Source organism: Gossypium hirsutum, chromosome A06, assembly GCF_007990345.1.
Source record: "Gossypium hirsutum isolate 1008001.06 chromosome A06, Gossypium_hirsutum_v2.1, whole genome shotgun sequence".
NCBI classification, from domain to species: Eukaryota; Viridiplantae; Streptophyta; class Magnoliopsida; order Malvales; family Malvaceae; genus Gossypium; species Gossypium hirsutum.
The window spans coordinates 125969994-125990407 of record NC_053429.1 but is presented as its reverse complement, the minus strand read 5'-3'; positions in this window follow the sequence as shown (position 1 = coordinate 125990407).

Sequence of the window (20414 nt, the reverse complement as noted above, 5' to 3'; positions counted from 1 at the left end):
TCGAACTATAATATCAATAAACGCATCACTTGGCTGTCACATATATACTTTCGAATGATAATGACCTAGATGGTCAAATATTTCCAAAGCACCTTCATCATCAATTTTCAACTTTCAATAATCCTTTCCACTTGTTCATAATCACATCCATATTTTTAAGTATTTCAACATGACAAGTACTAAATTACCGTAGGCACATAAAGAACCAAACATATTCCTTATCACATATACGTAAGCTTACAAAACATAATCCTTACCTTGTACTGGCACATCTAGCTGAACCCAACCCATACTCAAATCATAAGGCTTTTGGGCAGAATATGCACTAATACATAAGAATATTTCATCACATACTTCATTATACAAGCATACCATTACCAATTAGATCATTCTCATATTTGGAGTTATAATATTAATCACATTTACCCACCTCTTTGATACTGATAATTCACCTCAAAATCACTCCACCGATGAGTAAGTAATACGTACCTGAACATCTTAAATGCATAATACTTATTTGATGGTAACTTATTGCAGATACTCAATACCGAAGTCTTACTTGAATCCTAGCATTTAGCCGTCGGGTCTTTAAAGCTCGGATATAGTACGAGCACGAAGCCTACAGACATTAATCAGGATAATATTCTCGCATAAAGCCTGCGGGGTTTTAACCCGGATATAGTACTGACACAAATGCCCTTCGGGACTTATCACATTTATACACTTTCACATCCATCACATTGGCCATTTGGCCTTATCACATATATACACCTTCACATCCATCACATCGGCCATTAGGTCTTATCTCATATATACACTTTCACATTCATCACGTTGGCCACTCGGCCTTATCACATATATACACTTTCACATTCATCACATTGGCCATTTGGCCTTATCACATATATACACTTTCACATTCATCACATCGGCCATTAGGCCTTATCACATATACACACTTTCACATTCATCACATTGGCCATTCGGCCTTATCACATATATACACTTTCACATTCATCACATCGGCCATTAGGCCTTATCACATATACACACCTTGTACATCAATTTCATCATAACAAAATTGACTAGGTATACTAGTCATTTACGGCTTATAGCTTCACTTTAATACGGATTTGGTACTTTGATTACCAATATTTAATCGATAGCTCATAAGCAACTCAAATAGTTTTATTAAGGTTTACAACATAATCACAAATTCAGCACAAGCTGTTTTTCCTGAGCAACAGTCATTAAATTATTCGTAAATGGAGCTACGAAACTCCAAATGAAGTGCCGTTAATTTTCCCTGAAAATAGACTCATACATATTTTATCCAACAAATTTTCAGAATTTTTGGTTTGGCCAATCAATGCCATATTTTTCTTCAAGTTTCCACTATTTCACTGTTTGACTATGCTGACCACTCTTCACTACGAATCAAATTTCTCATTGTACAAAATTCAAAATATGTTCTAGTTTATTTCATTTGAAACTAGACTCACTAAGGCATCTAGAATATAAATTTTGTCTTTTAAAAATTTTTGTACAATTTATAATGATTTTCTAAAAACAGAACAGAGGATTACAGTGTCATTCTGCACTGTCTCACACAACTTTAAATATCTCATTATTGGAAATTCCTTTGCTTACACGGTTTCTTTTATAAGAAACTAGACTCATTAAGCTTTAATTTCATGTTTCATTCAGCCTCTAATCCAAGTCCATAAATTTATGGTGATTTTCTAAAGTCACATTACTGCTGCTGTCCTAAGCAGACTATTTCAAATTACACTTAAATTCCCAAGCTCAAACACTTAAGAACTTACCATTTGAGCTTAGAACATAACATGGCCACATCATATCTTATTAAATCAACTCATCATGTCCTATTATGATTGAATTTACTCAACGTTTAATCACTTAAAACTTACCTCGGAAGTGGTCGACGACTAGATATCCACGGCTATTCGTTTACTTTCTCTTTATCCAAAATTGCCCCTCTATGCTCTTGAGTCTAATTAACAAAATTTAAACTATTTTAATCACCTTGTTATATCATTAAAAACAACAAGGTAAATCTTCTCAATGAAACTCATACATAAGGCAACACCTCGATACATCTGCACACATTCGGTATTTCATAAAAACCATCCCAAATACATTTACCTAGGTATCACCATGTCGCCTTATATACATATACTAGTTATGTGGTCAATTTTACCGATGACCTATGCATATAACTAATTACACCTTTAATAATATTCACAAAGCCGATTATCCACATGACTACCTTAGCATATTATTAGTTAGCTTCTTATCCAAATTTGCCATAAAGAAAATTAACTCATATACCCTCAAGTGCATAAGCAATTGTATCCAAAGGACACTTTAAATGCATGTTATGAAAGTAACCGAATGCACATATATTTATACCAAGACATCATATACTTCAAAACCAACTATCAAGGCATAAAGCCGAACCTTCAAAATCAATTATCAATACACGTTCAAACATGCCCTCCTACAAATATACAAGTTCTCCCTTGGTTAAACTAAATCATGCTTTAAGGTTTAACACATTTAACCATTAGAGAGTTAATCAAATTAGCATTCAATTATTCTATACACCCACCATTAACTGAATCTCATTTAATCAAATTTATTTCTTGACAATTTCATCACATTCGGTCATTGGTAATTTAATCCTATAAAGAGTCAAATTTTACTTCAATTCACTAAGGTGAGGTTATTATAATTTAACCTCTATTTCCGAATGCCCCCTTCTCCATAAAACCATCAAATTTTCAAATTATAATAGGTTCATAACTCATTTAACCACTAATTCCATGCCAAGCATAAAAAGGCCATGGGTTTTACACCTAACTTACAAGACCATAAAACATAAAGGTTTAATGTTCATCTTTAACACAATTACCACACTTCAAACTAAATTTTCAGCTTCATATATCCCACACCAGATTTTTTTTCCATGTTCAATTTCCATGGCCGAATGAAATTATGCCCTAATTCATGAACTTAAACAACATTGGCCAACTTTCCAAGCTCATTTGAGCCATCAAGCACATTTAGTTTGTTCATACTCAACTAGAATCAATTATCCTCCCAAAATCATCAAACATACAAAATATACCCTATTAAGCTCATGACCGATTGCTACATGCTTCATGAACACAAAAATTTTCACATGGGTCTTGTTGCTAGCTTCAAAACCAACCAAAATTCACAACTTTTCAAAGAAAATAACATGAACCTTACCTTATTTGAAGCCTTCTTTTGCCGAATGCCCTAAGCTCAAAGGTTTCTATTTTCTTTCTCAACTCACGGCAAGAAGAAGAAGAAATGGCCTTGTTATTTTCACCCCAAACATGTTTTATTCATTTATTTCATTAACTTTTATTATTTCTATTTTATGAAACCATTTTCTTTAATATAAACAAATATATTATTAACATTATTTACTAACATACAAAGCACAAAATGCCAAAATGTGTCATTCGTGCCCATCCTTGCCGTCCACTACCAAGAAAAAGGAATGTTTGACATGCAAGTCCCTCATGCTTCAAACCATGCAATTTTTAGCCACTTCCAATTAACCTATGACATTTTCAAGATTTTTCACATAAGGCCCTTTTTTATTTATTTCACATCCAAATGACAAAATTTAAAGCGTGAAATTTTCACACATACTTATTCATAAATAATAATAAGCATAAAATATAACAATTAATTATTTTTGTGACTCGATTTTGTGGTCCCGAAACCACTTTTCGACTAGGGTAAAATTAGGGGTGTCACAGCAACGTCCCATCGCCTATACCAGCCTCTGCTTCACCTGCTCCACCTGCTTCACCGTCTCTGCCATGCCACTATTGCCACCATCTACAAGTTGCATCTGTAAGAATTAAAAGAAAGGAGCATTTAAAAAAAAAAAAAGAGGCTATAAAAAGCCAACAGGAACTTTGTAACAGGGATCGATTCTTTTCATGAATAAAACAAGATATTCGGCCATACCAAGCAATGGATTTCAGGTATAAAAAACACCAAAAGCAGTGAATATCAGAATACAAGAATCAGAATCGAGGAAATAGGAGGTGACGCTCCGAATTTTGAGTTTTAGATTTCTTTTTTCTTTTTCTTTCGTTTTCTTATACATACGAATATGTATACGTATATCTATAAACACATATTTAATAAATATATATTAAAAATAATAGTAAAAAAAAGAGAAAAAAATTACCTTTCTGGCCACCGTGTACGGTGGCCGGCGTCGGCGACGGACTGCAGTCCGACGGTCGACCGGTGACCGGCCCATGGCCGAATTTCCTCCCCCTTTCCCTCTTCTCTCCTTCTTTTTTTCTTTTCACCGTTCAAATAAATTTTTTTTAAAAAAAATTGTCTTTTATAGGGACCAAAACGGTGCGTTTTGGTCCCCCCCATTTAACCTGAAACGGCGCCGTTTTGGCCTTGGGTCGGGTCGACCCGACCCGCTCCAATTAGGATCCGTGTGTTTTTATAGCGGAAGGGCGCCCTTCCGCATTTTTGTTATTCTACAATCAAGTTTTCTGTTATTTTAATTTGGCCCAAATTACGTTGTGTTTTGCAATTTAGTCCCCTTACATACGTTGTGTTTTGAAAAAAGGGGGTAATTTCTGTTTTGGTCCTTCTAGGTTACGCACGTATTGCATTTTGATCCTTCTTCTTTATTTCTTTTTAAAATCAGTTCGTTTTTTGTTTCAAATTTAGTCCTTTTTTTAGTTTAAGTTTATTTTCATATTATCCTTGCTATTTTATTTTATTTCTAATATTATTTATATTATTCTCATGATTCTCATTTTTATTATTGTTATTTTTATTCCTTTTATTATTTATTATTAATATATTATGACTATAGCTACTATTATTATTTCTAATATATATGTTACGTACATATTTTTTTTATATATTTATATAATATTGTTAATAAGTTGTTTTTTTAACATTATTAGTATTCATGTTATGTATATTACGTAAGCATTCTAACACTATATTATATATATATGTATATATTTTTCATACTATTATGTAAATGTTTTTAATACCATACTTTTATATGTTATTATGTACATGCATTAGTGTTATTAGTTATGTATCTTTATACTATTATAGTATATTCCTAAACATCATTATTATTTATATATATATACATATTTACGTAGTGTACGAATAGTTTTTTTTATATATATACTATTATAATTTCTAGTATAGGTATATATTTTTAATGTATTAGTTATATATTTCTTATACTCTTCCTTGTATATATTTTTATATCATCTTATATATGTTCCTAAATACTATGTTATATGTATATATTTTAATACCATATTAGTTATGTTTTTGTACTATCTTATGTGTATGTCTTAAACACTATATTATGTATGTATTTTAAACACCTTATTTTTATATATGTCGTGTACAAGTTTCTAATACTTTATTACATATATATTCTTAGATATTTGGTGTATATATTTTAGTGTTATGTTTTATATATCTATCTTTTTAATACCATATTGTATATATTTTCAATATTATATCACATAGATTTTTTACCATATTATGTATGTCATGTATATATACGTTTTAATGTTTTTGTACTATCTTATGTATATATTTTTAATATCTATACGATGTATGTATTTTAACACCGTATTATATATGTATATATAGCATTATTAATATTTTTAATATCATGTTTTCATAATCATATTAACCATTATTATATGCGTGTACATGTACGTTCGTTGTTTCCCTTTCATGTTTAATTCTAGTATTACGTTTAATATCGCATACATTTTTATCGTTTTTAAAATTATTATCACATTTATTATTTGCTTCAATATATTTCTGGTTCTTTCATTTATTTATTTTTATCAATATTGCTTTGCATTACTTCGAAAATCATTTTCTTGTTTTCTAATTAATTTTAATACACGAGGCAACGTATCAGTTTGACGCTAAGTCGTTGATTTCATCGCTATTGTAACACCCCTTACCCGTATTCCTTACCGGAACAGAATATGAGGTATTACTAAATTTTTAAAAATTTTCGACAGCATTCCTACTTATTTTTTTTTTGCTTAAACCTCCTGCAAATTTAAAACACATTCCAATATACCAACCAATTTCATTTGTATAAACACACATATAGTTTAACTATTAATAAGCACTACATTTAAAAGGGAACCATAACATATATTTACATGATGATCCCACATTACATAAAGTGTCTATACATGCCATAAAATTTCGGAACACTAGTAGTAAAATACCCCAAATGTGAAGGATAGTGTAGATGATTGTCTGACTTCGTTCCAATTTCCGAGTTGTTGGAAGTCACTATAACCAAGAGAAAAATAAAATCGAGTAAGCATATAGCTTAGTAAGTAAACACATGATAAATAAGTAATTACTCCCATAACTACACCAAAATATAAACTTATTCATGAATAACTTTATTGTTTAGGCAATTTCCAGCAAGCTGTTTTTCTGCGTCATAGTCGCTAATTTATTTTATCTGGAGCTACAGGGCTCCAAATTGAGTTCCGTAAATTTTCCCTGAAACTAGACTCATATACCATTTCACCATAAAAATTTCAGAATTTTTAATCCAGCCAATTAGTACAGTTTATTCATTAAACCTTCCCTTGTTTCACTGCCCAACGGTTCTGACCCTTCCTCACTAAAATTTACTTAACTCTCTGTACAAAATTTGAAAAATGGGTTTTCTTGTTTCTAATAAAAATAGACTCAATAAGGATTCCAGGGATATAAATTTCATACCATAATTATTTTTTTTCAATTTTTGGTAATTTTCCAAAGTTAGAACAGGGGATCTCGAAATCAATCCAGCCCTGTTTTAGTAAAATTCAGATATCTCCAAAAATACAACTCTTTTGCTTATTCTATTTTTTTCATATGAAAACAGACACATCCAGCTTCAATTTCATGTATTATTCAGCTTCCCATTCATTTTCCACCATTTATGGTGATTTTTCAAAGTTACCCAACTGCTGTTGTTCAACACAGTTTATAATTAAATCGTTCCTTTTTCGTTTTTGATATTTTCTCCCATCTCATACATGGATCGATTTAGTGTCCAACTCAATATTTACCCCATAAAATTTTCCACCATATGGCAATATTCACCTTCCACACTTTTTCGTTGAACACTCGGAATGTTAACCGTTATTTGGTGGATCTCGCACTTAGCACCACCACTGAATCGGGGAATCATCACTTAGCAACCCCTCGGGGGAATCAGCACATAGCAACCCCCTTTTCATTTCAAATATACAATGGATATCGCACTTAGCAACCCCTCGGGGGAATCAGCACATAGCAACCCCCTTTCACATTTCAAAGATATGGTGGATATCGCACTTAGCACCACCAATGAACCGGGGAATCAGCACTTAGCAACCCCTCGGGGGAATCAGCACTTAGCAACCCCTCGGGGGAATCAGCACATAGCAACCCCCTTTCACATTTCAAAGATATGGTGGATCACGCACATAGCACCACCCATAAATCGGGGAATCAGCACACAGCAACCCCTTTTATATACAACATACTACGGCTTATTCCGAGTGTTCAACCCATAACCCATATATTGCAACCCTTTATCACCTTTCCCGATTTAACAACATTTTTAGGATATTGCCAAACATTTATTTTAATTCCAAATAAATCTCAACATATATCAAATAATATCAAAATAATACATTAAGTCACGTGTTTACTTACCTCGGTGCAAAATATCGTAATTTTGCACTTTACTCCACTATCTTTTCTTTTCCTCGTTTGATATACTCTTCACGTCTTTCTTGATCTATAATAGCAAATTTAACTCGTTTAAAATCCACATTTATTAAAATAATCCACCACCCAACTTTTTTGAAAATTACAATTTTGCCCCCAAACTTTTGCATAATTACACTTTTGTCCCCAAGCTCGGAAATTAAACTTCATCACTTATTCTTAAGTTTTATAACACGCTGAACATTTTTCCCTTCTATGGAAACATCAAATTCCCACTCCAACACATACTTTTGAATATTAATTATTTTTACCGATTATGTCTATTTACCCGTTTTCGCTTAAAATTGCTTAGCAAAAGTTGTTTAACATAATCTCTAGCTTCATATTCCACCATAAAACAGCAAAATAAACACATTTCACCTATGGATATTTTTCCAAATATGAACCCTAACATGAATTAATGGTAGAATAAGCTAAACCAAGTTACCGGGACTCCAAAAATACGAAGAACATTAAAAACGGGGCTTAGAATCACTTACTATGGAGCTTGAAAGCTTAAAAACCCTAAATATGGCTTCCCCCTTGCTGATTTCGTTCACCATGAAGAAGATGAGCATATTTTGCCATCTTTTTCCCATTTAATTCTATTTAATAACCAAATGACTAAAATGCCCCCATTTAAAAAAAATCTATTTCACCCATTTCTTATGTCTATTTTTGTCCATCAACTAACTAATGGTCTAATTACCACATAAAGACCTCCAATTTAAAATTTCATAACAATTAGACACCTCTAAGATGTAGAACTCAACTTTTGCACTATTTACAATTTAGTCCTTTTGACTAAATTGAGTGCCCAAACGTCGAAATTTTCGAACGAAATTTTTACGAAAATTTTCCGTGAAATTGTAGATCATAAAAATATAATAATAACCATATTTTCCCTCGTCGGATTTGTGGTCCCGAAACTACTATTCCGACTAGGCCCAGAATCGGGCTGTTACAACTCTCCCCCCTTAGGGATTTTCGTCCCCGAAAATCTTACCGGAAAAGAGGTTTGGGTACTGTTTCCTCATAATTTCCTCCGGTTCCCACGTAGCCTCTTCCATTCCATGTTTTTGCCACAACATTTTCACTAAGGCTACACTTTTATTTCTTAACTGTTTGACCCCCCGAGCTAAAATCTTTATGGGTTCTTCTTCATAAGTCATATCTGGTCGAACCTCAATCTCTGTAGGAGAAACTATATGTGAAGGATCCGAACGATAACGTCGCAACATCGACACATGAAATACATTATGTATCTTTTCCAACTCTGGCGGTAAAGCTAACCGATATGCTACAGGGCCAACTCTCTCGGTAACTTCATATGGTCCAATAAAACGTGGACTTAGTTTGCCTTTACGACCAAATCTCAGAATCTTCTTCCATGGGGATACTTTCAAGAACACTTTATCACCCACTTGAAACTCAATTTCTTTTCTCTTTAAATCCGCATACGACTTTTGCCGATCTGAGGCAGCTTTTAGGCAATCACGGATTATTTTCACCTTTTCTTCAGTTTCTTTCACCAGGTCGACTCCATGAATCCGATTCTCACCGAGTTCAGTCCAATATAAAGGGGTTCTACATTTACGCCCATATAATGCTTCATATGGTGCCATTTGTATACTTGACTGATAACTATTATTATAAGCAAATTCAACCAGTGGTAGATATTTCTCCCAACTGTCCTTCATTTCTAAAATACAACACCGGAGCATGTCTTCAAGAACTTGAATCACCCTTTCAGATTGTCCGTCAGTTTGCGGATGAAATGCAGTACTGAAATTCAATTTCGTACCCAAGGCTTCCTGTAACTTTATCCAAAACCTCGAAGTAAATCTCGGATCTCTATCCGATATAATAGATTTAGGCACCCCATGTAGTCTCACTATTTCAGCAACATATAATTCAGCCAACCTGTCAAGTGAATAATCAATGCGTATCGGAATAAAATGGGCTGACTTTGTCAATCTATCCACAATTACCCAAATAGCATCTTTCTTCTTTGGAGTTAAAGGCAATCCTGTCACGAAATCCATCGTGATACTGTCCCACTTCCATTCTGGAATCGTTATCGGTTGAAGTAAACCCGATGGCACTTGATGCTCAGCCTTCACTTGTTGACAGATTAAACATTTTGTTACAAATTCCGAGATATCCTTTTTCATGCCCGGCCACCAATACAACTTCCTCAAATCATTGTACATTTTCACACTACCCGGATGGACTGATAAATCACCACTATGTGCCTAACCTAAAATAGTTCGAATTAGCTCATCATTTCTCGGTACAGATATTCTGTCCCTGAACATCAGGCAATCATCTGAACCAATTTGAAAATCTGATTCAACACCTGCTTCACACTGAGCTCTCTTGGCTTGCAATTTACTGTCATTCTTTTGAGATTCCCGAATTTGCTGAAGAAATAACGGTCTAGCTCTCAATTCAACCAACATTGAGCCATCATCAGATAAAGTTAACATCGTACCCATAGCTCTCAAAGAAAATAAAGATTTTCTGCTCAAGGCATCAGTGAATCCCTTGACAAACCGTCTGTAATACCCAGCTAAGCCCAGGAAGCTTCTAACTTCAGTCACATTCTTTGGTGGCTCCCAATCAACAATTGCTGAAATTTTGCTTGGATCAACCCGAATACCTTCACTTGAAACTATATGTCCCAAGAATCCAACCTCACGAAGCCAAAACTCACTTTTGCTGAATTTAGCATACAATTTCTTTTCTCTCAGAACCTGCAACACAGTTCTCAAATGTTCTGCATGTTCCGATTCATCCCGAGAATAGATTAAAATATCATCTATGAACACCACCACGAACTTGTCTAAGTACAGCCGAAAAATTCAGTTCATCAAGTCCATAAAAATAGCTGGAGCATTAGTCAACCCAAAAGGCATTACCAGAAATTCATAGTGTCCATACCTCGTTCTGAAGGCGGTTTTCGGCACATCAGACTCTTTAACTCTCAACTGATAGTAACCAGACCTCAGATCGATCTTGGAGAACACTGTTGCCCCTTTTAATTGATCAAACAAATCATCAATTCTCGGTAAAGGATACTTGTTCTTTATGGTCACCTTATTGAGCTGACGATAGTCAATACAAAGTCTCATAGAGCCGTCCTTCTTTTTCACAAATAACACAGGAGAACCCAAGGAGAAAAACTCGGTCTCACAAATCCTTTATCTGTCAACTCTTGTAACTGAGCTTTTAATTCCTTCAACTCCGTCGGAGCCATTCGATACGGTGCAATAGAAATCGGTGCAGTACCAGGTAACAGATCAATAGAAAACTCAACTTCTCTAATCGGAGGTAACCCAGGCAATTCCTCTGGAAATACATCTGGAAATTCACAGACTACCGGCACTGATTCAAGCTTCGACCCAGTTATATCAGTATTCAACACATAAGCAAGATAAACTTCACATCCCTTTCTCAAGTATTTCTGAGCAGACATGTGCGAAATCACCATAGGCAACTTATTCGGCTCCTCTGTTTCAATCCGGAGAATTTCACCATTTTCACACTTTAATTCAAGAATTTTCTGTCTACAATTCACCTTGGCATCATGCAATATCAACCAATCCATCCCCAAAATAACATCGAACTCATCAAATGGTAACAACATCAAATTAGCCAGGAAACAGTAACCTTGAATCATCAGGGGGCAATTCTTGCAAATCTTATCAACTAAGACATACTTGCCTAATGGATTTGATACTTTAACTACATATTCAGTGTTTTCAACAGGCAATTTCTTACTAGATACCAATTTCATGCATACATATGAATGAGTAGAGCCGGGATCAATCAAAGCAATAACATCTATATCATGAAGAGAAAATGTACCAGTAATCACATCGGGAGATGAGGCATCCTCTCGAGCACGTATGGCATAAGTCCTGGCAGGCGCTCTAATTTCTGATCCTCCAACTGCATCTTTCATCACACTTTTACCACTGACTTTGCTTCCCACATTTCTCGGCGGTCTCCCTCTACTAACAATATCACCCGATCCAGCTCTTGGCAAATTTTCTTCCTCTCTTCTCTCAGGGCAATCTCTTACATAATGCTCTTGGGAACCACACCTGAAACAAGCTCGTTTAAATCCCCAACACTCACCAATATGTCGCCTGCCACACTGTTGACATTCAGGCCGGGTGTTTCCTACATTGCCCACACTTGCTACAGAGGTAGCTCGAGTTGTAGCTCCAGAATACGACCTCCCTCGGTCTCTGCGTGAATACCCAACTGAACCAGTTGATCGTGGATCCATCCCTTTAAAATTCTTCGAATGAGATTGAAATGTTCTGCCCATTGTCCTCTTCCTTACATCTCGAGATTCCATCTCTGCCCTTCTCTTTTCTCTACTCAGTTCTTCAGCTTTACAGGCCCGATCAACTAACACCACAAATTCTTTTAACTCTAAAATCCCAACATGCAATCTGATGTCTTCATTTAGCCCCTCTTCAAATCTTTTACACATAATAGCCTCCGTAGACACACATTCCTGGGCATATTTACTAAGCCGAACAAACTCCCGTTCATATTCTGCTACGGACATTCGGCCCTGTTTCAACCCGAGAAACTCTTTGCGTTTTTGATCAATAAATCGTTGGCTTACATATTTCTTTCTAAATTCTTCCTGAAAGAAGTCCCAAGTAACTCTTTCTTTTGGAACCACCGATATCAATGTTTTCCACCAACGATATGCCGAATCCTTCAATAAAGACACAGCACATTTCAAACATTCTTCAGGGGTGCAAGATAATTCATCAAATACCCGAATAGTATTTTCAAGCCAAAACTCGGCTTTTTCCGGATCATCATCAACATTGGCCCTAAAATCTTCAGCCCCATGCTTTCGAATTCTATCAACAGGTGGCTTACTTGATCTCACCAATTCGGCACTCCGTGGAGCTACGGGGACCGGTTGAGGAATAGGAGGGGGTGGAGGAGGAGGAACATTCGGATTTACACGGACATATTTTATATACCAATCACTCATCATTCGGAGGAAGGCTTCCCGAGCCTCATCCTGTCCATGTGTCTCATGTCTACTCTCTTCCTGCGCGGTCCCTTGTGCGAGAGCCGGCGCGTTACTTTCAACATCATCTGCCACACTTCGATCAGGATCCATTTACTTTATAAAACAAAATTTTAAATTGTCAGAAATCATCACACTATCACAATAATTTTATGGCATGTATAGACTGACTTCCACACGTATTTTATTGGTCCGAGAACCGACTAAACCGTAGCTCTGATACCACTAAAATGTAACACCCCTTACCCGTATTCCTTACCGGAACAGAATATGAGGTATTACTAAATTTTTAAAAATTTTCGACAGCATTCCTACTTATTTTTTTTTTTGCTTAAACCTTCTGCAAATTTAAAACACATTCCAATATACCAACCAATTTCATTTGTATAAACACACATATAGTTTAACTATTAATAAGCACTACATTTAAAAGGGAACCATAACATATATTTACATGATGATCCCACATTACATAAAGTGTCTATACATGCCATAAAATTTCGGAACACTAGTAGTAAAATACCCCAAATGTGAAGGATAGTGTAGATGATTGTCTGACTTCGTTCCAATTTCCGAGTTGTTGGAAGTCACTATAACCAAGAGAAAAATAAAATCGAGTAAGCATATAGCTTAGTAAGTAAACACATGATAAATAAGTAATTACTCCCATAACTACACCAAAATATAAACTTATTCATGAATAACTTTATTGTTTAGGCAATTTCCAGCAAGCTGTTTTTCTGTGTCATAGTCGCTAATTTATTTTTATCTGGAGCTACAGGGCTCCAAATTGAGTTCCGTAAATTTTCCCTGAAACTAGACTCATATACCATTTCACCATAAAAATTTCAGAATTTTTAATCCAGCCAATTAGTACAGTTTATTCATTAAACCTTCCCTTGTTTCACTGCCCAACGGTTCTGACCCTTCCTCACTAAAATTTACTTAACTCTCTGTACAAAATTTGAAAAATGGGTTTTCTTGTTTCTAATAAAAATAGACTCAATAAGGATTCCAGGGATATAAATTTCATACCATAATTATTTTTTTTTCAATTTTTGGTAATTTTCCAAAGTTAGAACAGGGGATCTCGAAATCAATCCAGCCCTGTTTTAGTAAAATTCAGATATCTCCAAAAATACAACTATTTTGCTTATTCTATTTTTTTCATATGAAAACAGACACATCCAGCTTCAATTTCATGTATTATTCAGCTTCCCATTCATTTTCCACCATTTATGGTGATTTTTCAAAGTTACCCAACTGCTGTTGTTCAACACAGTTTATAATTAAATCGTTCCTTTTTCGTTTTTGATATTTTCTCCCATCTCATACATGGATCGATTTAGTGTTCAACTCAATATTTACCCCATAAAATTTTCCACCATATGGCAATATTCACCTTCCACACTTTTTCGTTGAACACTCGGAATGTTAACCGTTATTTGGTGGATCTCGCACTTAGCACCACCACTGAATCGGGGAATCATCACTTAGCAACCCCTCGGGGGAATCAGCACATAGCAACCCCCTTTTCATTTCAAATATACAATGGATATCGCACTTAGCAACCCCTCGGGGGAATCAGCACATAGAACCCCCCTTTCACATTTCAAAGATATGGTGGATATCGCACTTAGCACCACCAATGAACCGGGGAATCAGCACTTAGCAACCCCTCGGGGGAATCAGCACATAGCAACCCCCTTTCACATTTCAAAGATATGGTGGATCACGCACATAGCACCACCCATAAATCGGGGAATCAGCACACAGCAACCCCTTTTATATACAACATACTACGGCTTATTCCGAGTGTTCAACCCATAACCCATATATTGCAACCCTTTATCACCTTTCCCGATTTAACAACATTTTTAGGATATTGCCAAACATTTATTTTAATTCCAAATAAATCTCAACATATATCAAATAATATCAAAATAATACATTAAGTCACGTGTTTACTTACCTCGGTGCAAAATATCGTAATTTTGCACTTTACTCCACTATCTTTTCTTTTCCTCGTTTGATATACTCTTCACGTCTTTCTTGATCTATAATAGCAAATTTAACTCGTTTAAAATCCACATTTATTAAAATAATCCACCACCCAACTTTTTTGAAAATTACAATTTTGCCCCCAAACTTTTGCATAATTACACTTTTGTCCCCAAGCTCGGAAATTAAACTTCATCACTTATTCTTAAGTTTTATAACACGCTGAACATTTTTCCCTTCTATGGAAACATCAAATTCCCACTCCAACACATACTTTTGAATATTAATTATTTTTACCGATTATGTCTATTTACCCGTTTTCGCTTAAAATTGCTTAGCAAAAGTTGTTTAACATAATCTCTAGCTTCATATTCCACCATAAAACAGCAAAATAAACACATTTCACCTATGGATATTTTTCCAAATATGAACCCTAACATGAATTAATGGTAGAATAAGCTAAACCAAGTTACCGGGACTCCAAAAATACGAAGAACATTAAAAACGGGGCTTAGAATCACTTACTATGGAGCTTGAAAGCTTAAAAACCCTAAATATGGCTTCCCCCTTGCTGATTTCGTTCACCATGAAGAAGATGAGCATATTTTGCCATCTTTTTCCCATTTAATTCTATTTAATAACCAAATGACTAAAATGCCCCCATTTAAAAAAAATCTATTTCACCCATTTCTTATGTCTATTTTTGTCCATCAACTAACTAATGGTCTAATTACCACATAAAGACCTCCAATTTAAAATTTCATAACAATTAGACACCTCTAAGATGTAGAACTCAACTTTTGCACTATTTACAATTTAGTCCTTTTGACTAAATTGAGTGCCCAAACGTCGAAATTTTCGAACGAAATTTTTACGAAAATTTTCCGTGAAATTGTAGATCATAAAAATATAATAATAACCATATTTTCCCTCGTCGGATTTGTGGTCCCGAAACTACTATTCCGACTAGGCCCAGAATCGGGCTGTTACAGCTATGTTGGGTGAATCATATCGGCTCGTGTTGAAAACGGAACGCCCTTCTAACAAATCAAAATTTAAAAATTCTCGTGTTTTGGTCGGATCACGATTAAAATTTAAATTGAACTCGTATTTTTGAGAATTAAGACAACGCGTGTTTTACAAGATACCAATTTTGGGCGTCGCGAGGGTGTTGATACCTTCCTCGCGCGTAACCGACTTCCGAACCCTAATCTTTCTCTGGCTTTTGACGTAGACCTAAACTAGCTTTCTTTTGGTTTTAAAAAAAATAAATAAGCCCAAATTGCCCGGGCCCGATGTTAAACCTTTACAAATCATCACACAAAGCCCAAATACAAAATAACCCACCTAAATACCAACTAACCCATAACCCATTTAAACCCACAAACCCAATACAAATTAAACCCAAATTTACCCATCTGCTAACCATCAGCCCAATACCCATTAGCCCAACTAAACCCAACACCCAACAAAAGCCCAAGACCCCAAACCCTAGCCTCCCTTTACCTAACCCCATGTTCGGCGCCGCACCAACCTTTTGCAATCTGACCAGCGCCGCACCAACCCTTGTCACCTCCACCATCCCTCTGCACCTGCAAGAAAGCAGAAAAGAAACAGCAGACAACACGAAATACGAAAAAAGGTTGTATTTCATTTGGCTATAAAGCCATCAAAAGAAAATGTAAAAGGGGTTGGCAATGAATAAAAATCAGTGTTAAAATTTCAAACCTTAAATATATTCAATACCGACAAGCAAGGATTGAACACAAAAATCGGAGAATCCAAACAACAGAATATCAAGCATCCGAAACTAAGGTGATTTCTTAACATTTTGAATCGATTTTTCCCCCCTCCCCATACTCTTAAATATCTACATATATACACACATATAAAAAAATATTTAAAAAAAACAAAAAATTGAGAATTTTACCTCTCACGGTGGCCGGCGCCAGCGCCGGCGAGGGTCTGATGGCCGGACCGGTGACTGGCCCCCTGGCCGGATCCCTTTTCTCTCCCTCTCTCTCTCCTTTTTTTTTTCTTTCTCCCCTCTCAAATGATTTTTTTCGGATTTTTAGGCTATTTATAGCCTTTCAAAACGGTGCCGTTTTGGCACTAAAAATTCAGGGCTGAAACGGCGCCGTTTCAGCGTGGATCAGATCGACCCGACCCTACTCGCTTGGATCCACGTGTTTTTTAATTGGAGGGCTAATTGCGCTTTCAGCCCTTCCGCTTTCTTATGATTTTACAATTAAGTTATTTTTTATTTTCGATTTAACCCCACAACTTGTTGCGCTTTGTGATCTGGTCCTTTGCCATGCGTTGCGTTTTGTTGAAAGGGAACATTTGCTGTTTTAGTCCTCCTAAGTTATGCGCGCGTGACATTTTGGTCCTTTCCTTTTATTTTTATTTCAATTGGCCCCAAAATTTAGTTTTTAATTCAATTTTGTCATTTTTACCTTTTTTCGTTACTCTACTTTAATTTATTATTATTATTATTATTATTATTATTATTTCTAATGTGCCCATATTATGTATTGTACTATGTGCATATATATATTTATATGTTACGTACTTTTAATAATATATATTATTATGTATATTCTTAATATGTATGTATTCGTGAAGTATTATCAATAGTTTTTTATTATTATTAGTTTCAAAATGTATGTATTGTATTTATATTTTGATACTACGTTATATATGTTTTTGTATTATGTATATATATTTTAAATATTATATATCAAGTATTTCTAACGTTATTACTATATATACGTATGTATTTTTATCGCATAAATATTTTTAGTTATCACTTCTAATATATATATCGCATATGTTGTATATCGTATATTTCCCTTATTTATTTTTTATTAGTTGTATGTTTCTATTATTTCATGTACATATTTTATATCATCTTTATTATTATTATTAATCTTAATATATGTTTTATATATGTATATATTATGTATATTTTAATATTATATTGTCTATACGTTTTATATATTACGAATATATATACCTTTTTTTTACTTTGTATTTATATATATGTCATGTATATATTATTGTTACATTTTTTATCATATTTATTATTGATATTAGCACATATATTTTAATTATACGTGTATATATATTTTTATTTAGTATTATTTTCATATAATATTATATTCATTAATATACTTGATATTTTTCATATTGTCACTTATCATTTTATTTTAATATTGTTTTATGTGATTTGGTGTACATACATCTTTTATTATTATCATTAGTATATAAATATATTTTCTATGTTTTCTAGTATTCCTAATATACATTGTATATGTTCATTTATACTATGTATATATGTATTTAGTATGTATATATTTAGTATTATTATACATATGTATCTTTTAGGCATCATATCTTTATACGTGTCATGTATATATTTCGATTGCTATGTTATATTTTGACATCTTACATCTTACATCTTATATATATATATGTATATTTTATATGTTATGTACACGCTCTTAATGTCATTGTTTTTATATATATATTCGTTGTGTTCTCGTATTTGATATTATAATTATATTTAATCTTGCATGCATTTGTTAGTGTTTTTAATATTATTGTCATATTTGTTATCTGCTTCAATATATTTCTAGTTTTTCCATTTATTACATCTCAATTTGCTTTACATTAGTTCGAAAATCCCATTCGCATTTTCTAATTATTTTCAATAATCAAAGCAATGTACCGATTTAACATTAAGTCATTGAATTTCATTGCTATGTTGGATGGAATTTGTCGGCTCGTGTTAAAGACGGAACACCATCCTAAAAAACCAAAAACTAAAATTTCTCATCTTTTCAATTGGATCACGACTAAATGTTACATTGAGCTCGCATTTTTGAAATTTGAGACAACACATGTTTAATAAGATACCAATTTTGGGCGTTACGAGGGTGCTAATACCTTCCTCGTGCGTAACTGACTCCCGAACCCTAATTTTTCTCTGAATCTTGACATAGACCTAAACTCGGCCTTTTTATTATCCAAAAATGAATTTTTCTTTGAAAAAGAGGATTCATTAGGTGTCCGGTCACACCCAAGAAAAAAGATCGGTGGCGACTCCCTTTTTAAATAAAACTGAATGCCAGTTTTCAAACTTTCAATCAAACACCCCCAATTAGCGACCAAAGTAAATTTTTACGTCGCTACACTCGTGTTTTGGTCGGATCACGATTAAAATTTAAATTGAACTCGTATTTTTGAGAATTAAGACAACGCGTGTTTTACAAGATACCAATTTTGGGTGTCGCGAGGGTGCTGATACCTTCCTCGCGCGTAACTAACTTCCAAACCCTAATCTTTCTCTGGCTGGAAGGAGAGGACTATAATCACATTTTGTCAAGTATTGATCGTTGCATTTTTGAGGAGGACAATTTAAAACTTAAGGCGGAATATACAAAGGAGGAGATTCATGAAGCGTTCAAAGAAATGGGACCAACAAAAGCACCAGCTGAGGATGGGTTTCCAGCACGATTCTACCAGAAATGCTGGTCAATTATTGGAGAAGATGTCACGTCTTATTGCCTTAACTTATTGAATGAAGGTACGGATCTGAGCTTAATTAATAAGACAAATATTGTGCTAATCCCAAAAATTGCGAATCCCTCTAATATAATGCAATTTTGACCTATTAGTTTGTGTAATGTGTTATACAAATTGATAACTAAAATTATTGTCGAAACCCTTTTTTATTTTGAAAATAATGGGGATTGACTTTTAAAACAAAAATGTGGAGTCGCCACCAATCTCTTAGTTTAGGTGTGATTAGGCCACCTACTAAAACGTTTTGTTCCATGAAAGACAATTTTGGTTCACGTATAAATCAAAAATGGGTTCGGGAGTCGGTTACGCATGAGGAAGGGTGAGAACCTTCATTGCGCCCAAAAATTGGTACCAAATTGATTCGATGCTATCCTTATATCTAAGGTTTTTTTTAAATGATCTTTCGAAGTGTAATTCCTTTTTTAAAATGTTTGACTAGTTCAAATTATGGGTCAAAATTCTCTCGTTTCAAAGATATGCAGCATCACATCCAGCACGATTGGACACGATCCTTTATACCTTTAAAAATACGATTGATTTTTGACTTGTAAAAAACTCATGCGTTAAAAGGATATCCGAATATTTAGTCCAACGAGAAAATCATACCCAGCACGGTAGGGCACAATTTCCCTAAATTCCCAAATATTGGATATTGCCTTATTTCAAAATTTTTGACTAATAAGGAAAATTAGAAATTAGCTCAAAACACGTGTATTGGTTTTAAAAGAGATGGAGTACTTAATGCATTGTAACAAAACATTTGTATAAAAAAGTGTTGATGAACATGAAATAATATGCACAAAAGTAATATACCACAATAATTAACATGGCACAATATAAAATGATCCACAAAATATGTACAAGATAAAATGGAATTAGAAGTCAATATAGTATAAGACATTTT